This window comes from Hypomesus transpacificus, chromosome 10 (assembly GCF_021917145.1).
Source record: "Hypomesus transpacificus isolate Combined female chromosome 10, fHypTra1, whole genome shotgun sequence".
In the NCBI taxonomy this organism is placed as follows: Eukaryota; Metazoa; Chordata; class Actinopteri; order Osmeriformes; family Osmeridae; genus Hypomesus; species Hypomesus transpacificus.
The window spans coordinates 3,739,265-3,752,023 of NC_061069.1; positions in this window are offsets into that span (position 1 = coordinate 3,739,265).

The following is a 12,759-nucleotide window of genomic DNA, read 5'->3' on the forward strand; positions in this document are numbered from 1 at the left end:
CTAATTATAATAATATATATGACATAAGCTTTTAATCTGTAAAGCTCTATTTTTCCTCACAAATCTCACCAATAGATGCTCTTGGGCTGGTGTAAAGTTATTTTATCTTGAGTGGCATCGCTGCCTAACACTACGCCAACAATTGAACAAAGGACCTACTCAGCTAGTTACCTTTGTCTCCCACTGTTCCTGCAGAGCTGAAGGCTCTGAGCACAAGGTGGTGCGGTGTGAAGATAAAAGGAGAGACGAGGAGGACTTCAAGCTCTCCAGATCACTGATAATGCACCGCACCAACAAAAAAAAAACCCCCAGTTGACGTCGGCCGGCAGGGGGGCTTAGTTAGGATTGGGCTTCATCCTCCCAAAGCCAGCATTAGAAACGCTAAGACCTTGATTTCCTGATAAGCCCCGGCCCACGTACTGGAACTTTGGAACAAAGCTGGTGAAGACACAAAACTGCCAGCAACACACACACACACACTTGTGGAGCCTTCCCTGCTTCCTCTAATCAACTCTAGTGCTCCACAGCATGTAATGACATGATAATCGTACAACCAGGGACCCTTCATGTGACCAGGGTGGAAACTGGAGGGTTGAAGAGCGCAATCACTCGCAGACGAGCCAGACAAGTGCCACACATCAGTGTAACCTCTAACCTAGTGTAACACCCAAGAAAGCTGCAGGATGCACTGTACATAATTCATGGCACTCTGCCACTTATTCCGATACACCCTGATGGGATTTTACTATAGCACTGGATGTCCTTACCCAAGGGATACTTCAATAGACTGTAGTTTTCGTTGTAATCAATTTTACATGTATTTTTTCTACATTTACATTTAGTCATTTAGCAGACGCGCTTATCCAAAGCGACTTACATTAAGTACAGGGACATTCCCCCGAGGCAAGTAGGGTGAAGTGCCTCGCCCAAAGACACAGTCATTTTGGGACGGCCGAGAATCGAACCAGCAACCTTCTGATTACTAGCCCGACTCCCTAACCGCTCAGCCATCTGACCCCTTCTACCTACTTTTGTTACACGCAGGGAGAAGTCTGACGCCTCAGTCAATGTTTTTTCAGTTGACAGTGTGTGTGTGTGTGTTCAGTTTATTTACATGTAGGAAAAATCTTTCATGCCTTAAAATAGGTCAAAGTCTATCAAAGCATTGTCAAACAATATGATAAGCAATCAATCATTGGAAGGTTTCATTCTTCTTGGGAATTTCATTTTAATACTACGGTGTAGATCAATAATGGTAAGATTTTTTTTCTCTGTGTGAGTCTGGTCTAAAGAATACTTGATCTAGCACTAACATATTTATATGAACCTTGCTTTGTGCATGGGGGCAGTCAATTCAGTTAACAACAGAGGCTGTTTTTCATGGTTTTGGACTACAGCCTTTAGTTCTACTGATGGATTAATACTAAAGCATCAAATGTCATTCAAGACTCTTCCGGGCTCCAAATATTGTGGCAACAATATGGGGAAGGCACTTTCTTGTTTTGGATTGATAATGCCAAATGTAAAAAGCGAGCGCCAAACAGAAATGTTTTGTTGAGTTTGGAAAGCCTTCCCAGAAAAGTGAAGAAGCAAATTTGGAACCATATTATTGAATGAATTCATACAGAGCGGTGTTCGCATACTATTGGTCATACAGTGTAGGTAAAATGTCTCTAAGTCTCGCAATAAACGTCAGCATCTTTGATCAATTGAACTAGCCATGAACTAAGAGCTTCATTATTGTTTGTTCCTAGACAGATGAAAGCTTGACATCACTCCTAGATAGTTAACAAAACTTTGCCCATCCCAACAGTGCTAATTGATCATTTAAATGAACTGGAATTCATCAAGGAAAAAACAGCATTTAACACAAATCATAAAACGAACCTCAAGCAAATGTCTATTATAAAATGTTACGATAATAATCAGAGATTAATGATCATATCTTGTTTAATGAATTGCACTAAATTGATTGATTACAAGCATCAAAAGGATTTGTTTGGCGTCATGCACGTAGGTTACTGAATTGCAGTACAATCCAGACCCAGACCCAAGGTAGTTTTAAGTGTACAGCACAGTACGTGATCTAATTTTACTCTGTGTTGCCTCGTGTCATTTGTAATGTGTTTTTAAAAGAATCTTTGAAAAACTGTCTAGCCTTTTTCCCATAAGAATTCATGGCAAAGCTTATCAAATCATCCCCTAACCCATCCAACAGAATGTTCCCTTAATCATCTACTTGTAGTATGTCTGCCATCAAATGAGTTATTAAGTTCTGAGTTATTAAGTCTGCAGCCAGGCATAACATTTACATTGCTTAGTGTCCCTTGGTAAATTCAGCTGACAACTTCAGACATTTTGCGTTATTAGTTATCACAATCTAAACAAACAATTAGTTATCCTCATTTATTCAGCTCTATGGGACACCGCAGGGTTTGGCAGCAGCAGCCTTTGGGAGCCATTTTACATGAGTTTCAGCGTTCCCCCACCACATAAATCAAACCAAAGCTGACTCACACATAAACAGGATGTCTGGAGACCGTTTTACGATTAAGGGTGTAGAAATTCGCCGGAAAGGCTGTTGGAATCAGCGCTTTTGGTCTTGGGAGACTTGTAAGGTGGGCAGGAGCTGCCATAGCTGGAGGAGCCGCAATCTCACAGCCATGAACACTGGAGCCAATTACAGGGAAAGGAGGAGCACGTCTCAGGACCACCCACAACTCTTGATTGGCCACAGTAATGACATGATATCACAAGCCATTTGTGTATTCGAATGATAAACACCACAAGTTTCAAAAGATAGATTTCAGCTTGTAAAATTGTTTGATTTCAGAAGGACAGATCAAATGTTAATAATTACAATCGATTGTGATGAACAAAAAAAATCACCTGGAAGTTGAAGTGAACCATTCGAAAGCCTGTGAATTTCTGCCGTAGTTTTGAATCCCTGAAAGTTGTTTCTTTAATTACCTGGGAATTCAATACAGCAGTTCAATGGGCTGGAAAGTGTTGTCTGAAGTGTGTAAGTAGGTCAAAACAAATCCAGCCTGTTAAAAGTTCACAATATTGCTTTTGGACCGAGAGAGGCCACTGAGCTTTTACCTCAGCAATCTGTAGTAGTACAGGACGGATACAACACAGGCTGTCAGCACGCTATCGATCAACTACACGGGAAACATCAAGCAGTGAACCGAAAACACTCACTTCGCAACTCCTGTACGTTTAGATTTTTAACTACAGCTGACTCGATTCAGGTCGAACAGATGTTGGAGGTCACACTGTGAATGAGAAAGCCTGTATGTGATCTCCACATTCTGGTCTCAACCATCGGCCTGCAGGACATGAGCCGGCTGAGGTAGAACTTCTAACTGTTGCATTATCTGTCTTCTGTGCACCACCTTATTTGAAGGCACAAAATACCCCCTTTCTTAGTCCTAAATGACAACATAATGCACATATTTTGCACAGTTTAGCCTACTCCTTATTTAACAAGTTACACTGTTGCTACGAAGGCTTGCCATAAATAATTGCTGGACCCCATTCTAATTCCAGCCTTGCTGGCAAGCCTTGTCTTGAGTGATTCCCAAGTCAAATTTCATACTATGAGACTCGCGATATACGATAAAAAGGGAGGAAATTGGAGCGCATCCTTTGAAAGTGAAACGTCTCTTAGCTCCCCAGAGGTTGACATGTCTGTGCTGTAAGCATGCACAGTTTGCAGATGATGATGATGAAAGAGTCGTTCAAGTCTGGCTGGAGATGAAAGACACGTCTTTGCTCCTCTCCAGGCTCATTATTCTCAATTCAGGTGTCTTCCACCAAGTCCTCACCACCCTACCCGTCTCCTTCCCCCCTCCTATGTCCACCTCCCTCTTCTCTGTCAGTTCTCTCTCTTCGGCTAAACGAAGTCATCTCCATTTAGAGAGGTCCACTAATTGGATCACAGTGGCGCTCAAATGACTTTGATGGGAAAATTGAGACAAATGTACTGGATTTTTTAGAACTTGTAAAAGAAAGACAACGTTGTTTTCATCCCGGGCTAATTTACGTTCTCATGACAACATTCATTATCAACATAAGGTGGAATGCATTTTTTCTTTTAACACATTAACTTTAATTACGTAGTCGACTGAAACAGAGCTACATCTGCTCTCACGATGATGACATGAAAATATGATTTCAAGTGTTTACTGTACTAGTACAGTGGGGGTTTAATATTGTTTGTCTGCAGCTTTGCTGTGAGCAAATTGTTTTATAAGTTCATGCCATTTTTTACTTCAGAATAAAAAAAGCATTATGTTTAAGTGGACAGATGGACAAGCAAAGATGACATTAAAACGCAAGATACCGATGGGAATCATAATCAGCCTGTGTCAACGTGTTTCGTTTGAGGGGGTAGTCATAAAGTCACAGTGACAGACAACTGGGTTGATATCTGGATCTCCCCTGTCCTCTATCTGTCACTGGCTGTCCCTCTCATGGCCCCTGTCACATCATGGCACATCTGGCTCCTCCACATGGAGACGGCCGGGGAAGAGAGAGCAAGGAGGATTTGGGTGCACAGGAGAGGATGAAAGTTGACGTGAGGATGGGGGGAGGGGGGGGGGGGTGCAGAGGAGAGGAGAGGAGAGGGGAGACAGGTTTAGATGAAAACCCAACAACTGCAGACTATTTCATGGACTATAAAGCATCAAAGACATGCAGAGTGAGTCTCACAAGCCAAGCACAAGACGCAGTGGCCATTACACCTTTTACTAACCCTGAATATAATCACAGTTCTCCTCAGTCATTCCCCTAAGTCGACTTCAACTTGCAGATACTGTAATTTTGGAGTCAACCTTATTTCTTGTGAAACAATACATGGCAGTGACATGCAGGGACCAGACAAATCTTGGGTGGTACTGACCAAGATATTACTTCCAGACTCAGAAGCAGTGTTCGGGACACCAGCAGTGTTCTGCTGGCTCCATGTCACCGAGAGAGAAGTGTTCTCCCGCAGGGACATGGAGTCAGCCTGGCAGTGCCACCATCCCCTGCCCTTGTTTGTCCTCGACGACCCGTCATCGTCACATCACGATGCCCCAGCGAGTCGCAGGTACATGCATTTACATCAGTGATTTCACCACCACCATAAACCTCCCCGGAGTTATCATCTCTCTCCGCCCTCAGAGACACATTTCATGACTGACATTTTAAGCAGCTCTGCAAGTAATTGGTTCCCATTTGCGCTTGTGGTCCAGGAGCAGTGTTTCCATATGCTAATGCTGCAACTAACAGCAAATGAATTACTTCTGCTGGATGAACTCTATGCTTTATTAATGCTGAGGCATATGCTTAAGGTCTGCGGGTAACGATAAAAGAGTTGACGATGTCCCAAATCTTAGCCTCAAAACGTTGAGTATCGTGTGGGGTGAGAAAACCAGCAAATCCTTGTGTCAAATACGCAAGTGATTAATTCTGTAATTCTGGAACATTGTGAAAAGACCAAAGGCTTGCCTTTCCAGCAGACAGCAAATGTGCTTAAATTACTGGTCGCGTAAGTCTATGAGCAGAATATCTTATTGAAGGTTATGGGTTCCTGGCAACCACTACTTGTGAATGACTAGCATGTGGCCAATGGACGTGCACTTATTTACGACCTGAAATGTAATCGATGTTAAAGCCAAGTGTGTGGAAGCGTGAATTCCTTTACTCTTTTCATACATTTGCACACAGTATGTTTGTAATTACTGCCTTACCAAAGCTGGAATCAAAACAGTAATTAGGGGATGGATTTTTACACCAGACTGGCTACTCAATTAGGCATGACTGAACATAGAAAATGTGGCATGTTGTTATGCTCACAGCGTTGCTTAGATACTGCTTGCCATTGCATAGTCAATAGTGTTTATCATACAGACATTAAACATTTGGGAAAATTGAATTTATTGACAAATGCATTATATACGGATTATCATATTAATAAAAAAATTATTTTGAGGAAAATGTTATTTTGCACAATGGTGAGTCTAACGCTTGCTGCTGAATGTCGTACAAAATCATAAAAATTCCTATTTCTTTTCCCAAGGAAGGATGTAAATAAAAACAACTTTTCTATAGACTTTCTATTCACTGCTGTTACATTTAATGGATCCCTCAGCATATTCAAAATCCTTCTTCAGAGGTTAGAAAAAACTGAGCAGAAACACCTTCAAGTGCTCTTATCTCCATTTTGAAGATTACTCCTGTTGTGTTATTCGCTAGGGAAGGTCTATTGCATCAAAATACATGACTCAGAGCTTCTTCCCTCCTATACTTGGAAGTCCAGCGCCAAATGCAGTTTCAAGCCAGTTTACTTCTTCTTTCGTTTATTTTAGTGTTGTAATGCTACTCCACTCTACTCTGCTTGACTCTGCTCTACTGTTATTTACTCTTCTCTACTGTATTCTCATCTGCCCTCCTCTACTCTACTCAACACTACTCTCTACCACAGAGGTATGCTGCCTATCATATGTATACTATTATTGCAATTTAACAGAACATTTTCATTTTTCTTCTTTTGTAAATGATAAATGAGCCTCTGTGATGTAGATTTTGCCATTACTAAATTCCCTGTGTAACTTATAGGGGTCTAAAAGTGGTCAATGAGAGCACAGTTTCTGTTTACCCGCACAAGTGATTCATCTGTGAACTGCTAAAAGGAATAGTGGCCTAAGTTTTAGAAATGTGCTTGCTTTTCACCTCTCAGTGCATCAGGATTGCAATCATGGGTAATGGATGTGCCAAGATAATGTAATTCTGGCAGATTTATGACAATCAAACAAAAGACTGGCTTGGAGATTGAGCCATTTGGCAGACAGGGGGGATGGAGAGACATTACTATTGCCTCCACTGTAGCCCGTATTTCCACCTCTCATTTCAAGAGGGAATACTTGTCCCCTCAGACAGGTGCTCTTATAGCCATCATCTATCGTCATTAGGCTTCAATCACAGCCCTATCTTCTCAATCGAGAAGAGGGCTCTTCAGATCAAAGGCTCTTGGCCAAGATTTATTTACGTTTTTTCTATGTATTAAGATTAAATTTTTCAAATGTTAGTCATCTCTGGTGCTCAAATTGAGTCTGTATTTCAGTTGAGCTACATTTCCAGAAGACAATTATGGTTTCTGGAGAAGTCCAGTGCAATAATGTAATGAACATAATTCTCAGTAATATTCTCAGCCATAAACTGAGAATATTACTGATATATTTGAAAAGCTGGGATAATTGGGAGGTTGTACCAAGTCTATCTAGACATGTGGGCTTTAAAGTAACTACTGTATTCTACAGATGCTACCCAACAGCTGTCCAATCTCAACCCCCTTACTGTCATTTCCATCCAAATGTATGTGATTCTTTCAGTGGGGATGCCACAGTACATGTTTGTGCAGGCAGATACCTTGCCATATACAAGGAGCTCATTTCTACAATACTCCACACATCTTCACAGGGTACGCTTACAAAGAAATATTTTAAGCCCAAAGCCAAATTGACCAGTTGTTTTTATCCAAACAGGTATTTTGGACAGAGACTTGACAAGTTCCTGTTTGCCCTCAAACATGATGACACTGATTTTTTCTCCCCATGGTATATTGCCCACACACATTAAAAACAGAGTTCTGTTAGAATTGAATTATAATTTACATTTGTACCTTTGAAACCAGGAAGCAGGTGTTTTCGGGGAATTGTTGTTACTGATGACATGATGAGGGTACAGCATGTATTCTGATCGTGGTGTGCAGTAACATTCATTCTACTTTTAATCTTTCTCATGCTTTGGTGATGTTGTGCTTTGCGATCTCATAATCAAACTATGCTGACATCTACTGGTAAAGGATTTGCAGTGCATCATCTAGGCTGGTAGAGTGAACATGTTACAGAAAAAAAGATGAGATTTCTAGTCAAAACTGCGAATCACAGCTTGTCTCATTATATGTACAATGTCTGTGTCTTGTCTAAACAGGTTTTGTCCTATGAGGGTAAATATATTTATTCGATCCACATGTCAAAATGCTAATACATTCCAATCAGAGGCCTGAAGCAGCTTGATGTCACTAATCAATCACAACCAGGAAGTCATGTCAGGGGACATAATGCCCAATGACTTAGCAACAGAAGAGGATAGTTCAGTCAAGACAATCACGTATTAGATTGAGCATTTATTGTTGCATGACATGGACATGAATATTTAACTTTGGCGGAGTGGATGATCTAAGGGAAGCACTCCCTGCCTCCTCGATGCAACACATACATACATGACCTATGAGGCAGGGAGCAATAGAGATATAATCCCCCTGATGGACAGAACATACAGACAGCATGGGGGAGATGGGGATGGTGGAGGGCGGCAGCAGCACTGATCATACAACAAATGGGCTGAGTGTAAGTGTGTCCGCGTGGCCTTTTAATGCTGTCTTATTTTATTCATTTATAACCTTTATTTAACCAGATAAAAAGCCCATTGAGATCAAGACCTCTTTCACAAGGGTGACCTGGCCAAGAAAGGCAGCAGCGCACGTCATAGTGGTCAAAACAGACAAACTACAATATCAAATCTTAAGAAGGAGAAAAATTGAAAAATAAAGTGCATAAGTTACCAATACAGTAACAATTTAAGAGCATAGGCACTGTTCAAAAAATGTCCATTGTATTATTTTTATTTATTAATGCTTCCAGAGGAAGAAGGTTTGCTGTTTTAAGTTCTGATTGAAGGCCATTCCAAGCAGATGGGGCAAAGAAACTGAATGCTTTTTTTCCCGTTTCAGTTTGGACTCGAGGAGCAGAAAGATGCAAAATGTCATTTGACGTTATTGGACGTGGCCCAATGGGTGTTGGCTAACACAGGTGTGGTAATGAGCGGATGATGCGCGCTGCCCGATTGCCCTGCCTGAACTAGCTGCGCTTATTTTAGGTCACATTGCACGTCCCTGGAGACTGACAAGGGAAACAAGCCAGTAATTTTCCACTGATGCTACCAAGCTGAAGGTGGCAAATAATAAGATAAAGCCATTCAAGGAAAAGAGTTGTGTGCTGTCCAAGGTGGCATGGCAACCAGGGAATCCCCCTGCCTTATCCAGCAGACACAGGCAATGTGTCTATGGGATGCCTTTTGTCCAGGGTCCTGATAACCCCCCCCCCCCACACACACCCCCCGCCACTGTCTCTCACTGACAGACTCATCTGGCATGGGGAGGACCCTCCAGTTTCTCGACATTTACAAATGGCCATCTTTATACACCATACTTCGCATTATCTTTCCACAGGAAATATACCTACTGATTTTCCTTCTTCGCTGATTGAGAAATTTTGCGATATCACAGGGGAACTGGAGTTAGAGGGCATGACACTGGTGTAGTCTACTTGTCAATCACCTCTTTACACAGGGAGAAGATGTGTGTGGGCGTGTTTCATAATTCCTCCTGTCAAATGTCAAATGTTTGACACTGTTTCAGTTGTAGAGGTGTTGTATGAACTGTTCCCGTAGGACGCTGTCTTTCAGGCTGCTAATGCATGTTGAAAAATGTGTATTCTAATGTCTGTTGAGTACTGTATAAAATACTGATTGTTAACCCACTGCATGTCTCTGATAATGTTGCAGTGCTAATCTGCCAAATCAGTCTTTTGACATAAACCTAAGAGTTTTGCAAATAATCTTTAGTTAGCATTGCATTGGAAGCCTATGACTGGTTCTAAACAGAAAAGACATGCCCCGTATTTTGAGAGGTCCAACAGCTATTTGTTGTCCTAAAAGGAATAAGCTACAACGTTGTATAGGTAGAGTAAGTTGAAAGTGAGTCAAGTCTGACAATAATGTGAGCATCGGTTAACCCATAGGGGGCTCTTTAGAATGAAGTGCTGTCTGAGAAACCTGATAATCCTATCTGCCATTATGTGTTTAGTCACTGCGGATGAGTGTGGAGACTGCTGAACCTTTCTGCCTTTCACCATGGAGAGAATGCAGTTGTGGGTGGCCATGTATTACAATTGTGTTCAATTACTATGAGGTCTAATTGATCTAGGAGCACTGTGAGCACTCCCACACATTGGCAACAAGCACAGAAAGGTTGAGACAGCCCAGCAAGGTTCACAGCTGAGTCACCATCCCTTCAAGCAGTCTGACTTCTAGTCTATGCAAAGGTTGGTACCACAGCTCTAACAGAGTGTAGGTTGTTGAAATGACTGGTCATGGGAGGAGGAAGTGAGGTCACTAACTCCTTAGGGTGAATGGTCACTGAGCTTTTTTTTCAATGACACAGCTCTGTCCACTCAGCAGGGTAGGGAAAGGTCATGAGAAACATTTGGGTGGACCTATTGATGACCTCTGTAGTATCTTCTTAGTGTTGTGGCCTTAGCATAATCCAAGATCTTACATAACAATGTGGCCGTAACTCCATCCTTGACACAGTTTCTTGGGGATATTAACCAATCTGTGTCTATTAAAATAAATATTTTTTACTGTTGCTTGCTTTTCTACAGGTACACTTGCACTTCTACCGATTCATGTTGTTTAATTGTAACTTGTTTAACTACATGCTCTTATGGTTCTTCCCTTTGGCACTTATTTTGGTTGTTCACAATATGTGCTTCATGTTTTAGCTACCCGCAATGTTTTTGGGGCTATCTTGGTATTATTATCAGTGACCTATGCACTTTGTAAAGCTTTCTCTTGGAAGTCGCTTTGGATAAAAGCGTCTGCTAAATGAATACATGTCAAATGTAATGTAAAAGAGCTCCCAGACACTCAACAACTTAATCAACCTTAGGATGGCTATTCCAGAGTGAATCTATGGGACCCATTAGCGAGGAGGTCAAGTGATGATGGGTCAGGCACAGCTGCGTAGATGTGCTTTTGCAACCTGACACAAGGAAAGATGGGAGAGTCTCTGAGTGTACTCTGTGACCGTTATGACATTGTAAAGTTGTTTACCAGCCACTTAATAGAATGAGAAAGGGTGCATTTACAAAATATTGAAGTTGGCCATTTCCCATGAAAGAGATTCTCCTCTCTGACAACGAATACTTGGCAATGTACCCAATTAGGCCTATATACAAGCATCCTGCTGTGATGCTTCTGGCCTTGCCACCACCTTCTGTTACTTGTGCGAGCAAGTGAATACTCAGTGCCCCCCCCCCCCCCACACACACCCCCCCCAGAGCATCCTTTGAAAAGTAGGACCAATTGTACATTGGCTCAGTGTTTGCGCATTAAGTGCCGTTAATTCAGCCATTGTGCCACAGCTATTCTGAGAAAAACGTTTACCACTGAGAAAAATGGACCTCATGACTACCTTGACTAATCTTCCATGACCTGGCCAAGGAAGCTGTTTGAGACTGCATGGAGAGCGTGTCATTAAGACAAAGGGTGGCTTCTCTGAAATCATATCAAATATGACATATGTTTTCATGAGTTTGGCAGTATTTTTGGTTACCACTGATTGCTACTGATTCCATGTGTTATTCAGTAGTTGTGGTGGCTGTTTGAGATTTGTCTCTGTGGACGGATCAATGTTTTCACAACTTTTTACTTTGAAACTGTCTTTGTTTGTTCTTAACATTGTTGCGAATGTGATTATATAATGACAAGAAGACAACTGTTACACCTCATTTTATTAACTTGAGACAAAGAGAATAATAGGCGAAAAACTGTAAAACATCTGTTAGTATCTTACTGTAAGTATGGTGACTTTTGGCATGCAGCTGTTTCTACAATGACACGTTTAGAAATGTTCCAGTGAGAGCAACTGAGAGCGTATAAAAATACTTCTGTAGTCTTTTTTACTTTGCTCATATCTCCAAGCATTTGAAGACTACTGGACAAATTGTATTTGCTATCCCCTGGAGCCCTAGTGCTCCAAGGAAGGTTCTAGACCATTTAAAGCTGGAACCAATTGTACTGTTAGAGGGGCCAGTTACATAAAATATTATTGTTGTCATATAATTTGTACACTGCATTGCAGGCATTAATAGTCAAAAGACCATGTTTATAATCATACAGACCACAAGAGGGTCCAAGCTTTTTGTCACAGGGAAGCCGGCCCCCCCCCATTAAATTTAGTCCACTGATTAGAAATCAGGATGTTCTCACTGAGAACGGAGTTGTTTCATAATAGGTGAAAAACAACATTTTGCAACAGCCCATCTGCTTCAAGTACGAGGCCTGATAGCATCTGGTACACTACTGAGAACAACAGGTGTATTCAGAGACTGGATCCTCTATCTGACCACCTGACTGCACAGATTACACAGAACCATGTGCCTCGAAGCTCGGAGCCAGTTTGTATAACACAGTTAACATGGATTGTTAGTCCAGACCAAACTTTGCCTAAGGGGCCAGTAAACAGTTGGAATTGGATCCTCCTTAGATAGCATCTGCCCTGTAGTGGGTCGGCAGTGGGCTGGCTACTTCATTATGATGCATAAGGCTGGCCCCTGTCCGTTCATTAGATCTCCCTTCAGATGACTAAACATCACCCCCCCCCCCCCCCCCTTTCCCCCTCATCCCCCTGTCTATGACCATATGGCAGGACTTTGGACTATGGCCAGACTTACAGCCTGGTAATGTATATCTGGAAAGCGACAGCAATTCAGATTCACTCACTGCTCAAACCTTGAAGCCGAGGGGATTTATTTAATGGAATCGTAGTGTGTGCAGTGTGTGACATTTACTCATGAATTTTATAGTCATCTCAATTTTTTTTTTATTGATGCATCTATCTCTGTTTACACAGATGGTCAGTTTCTT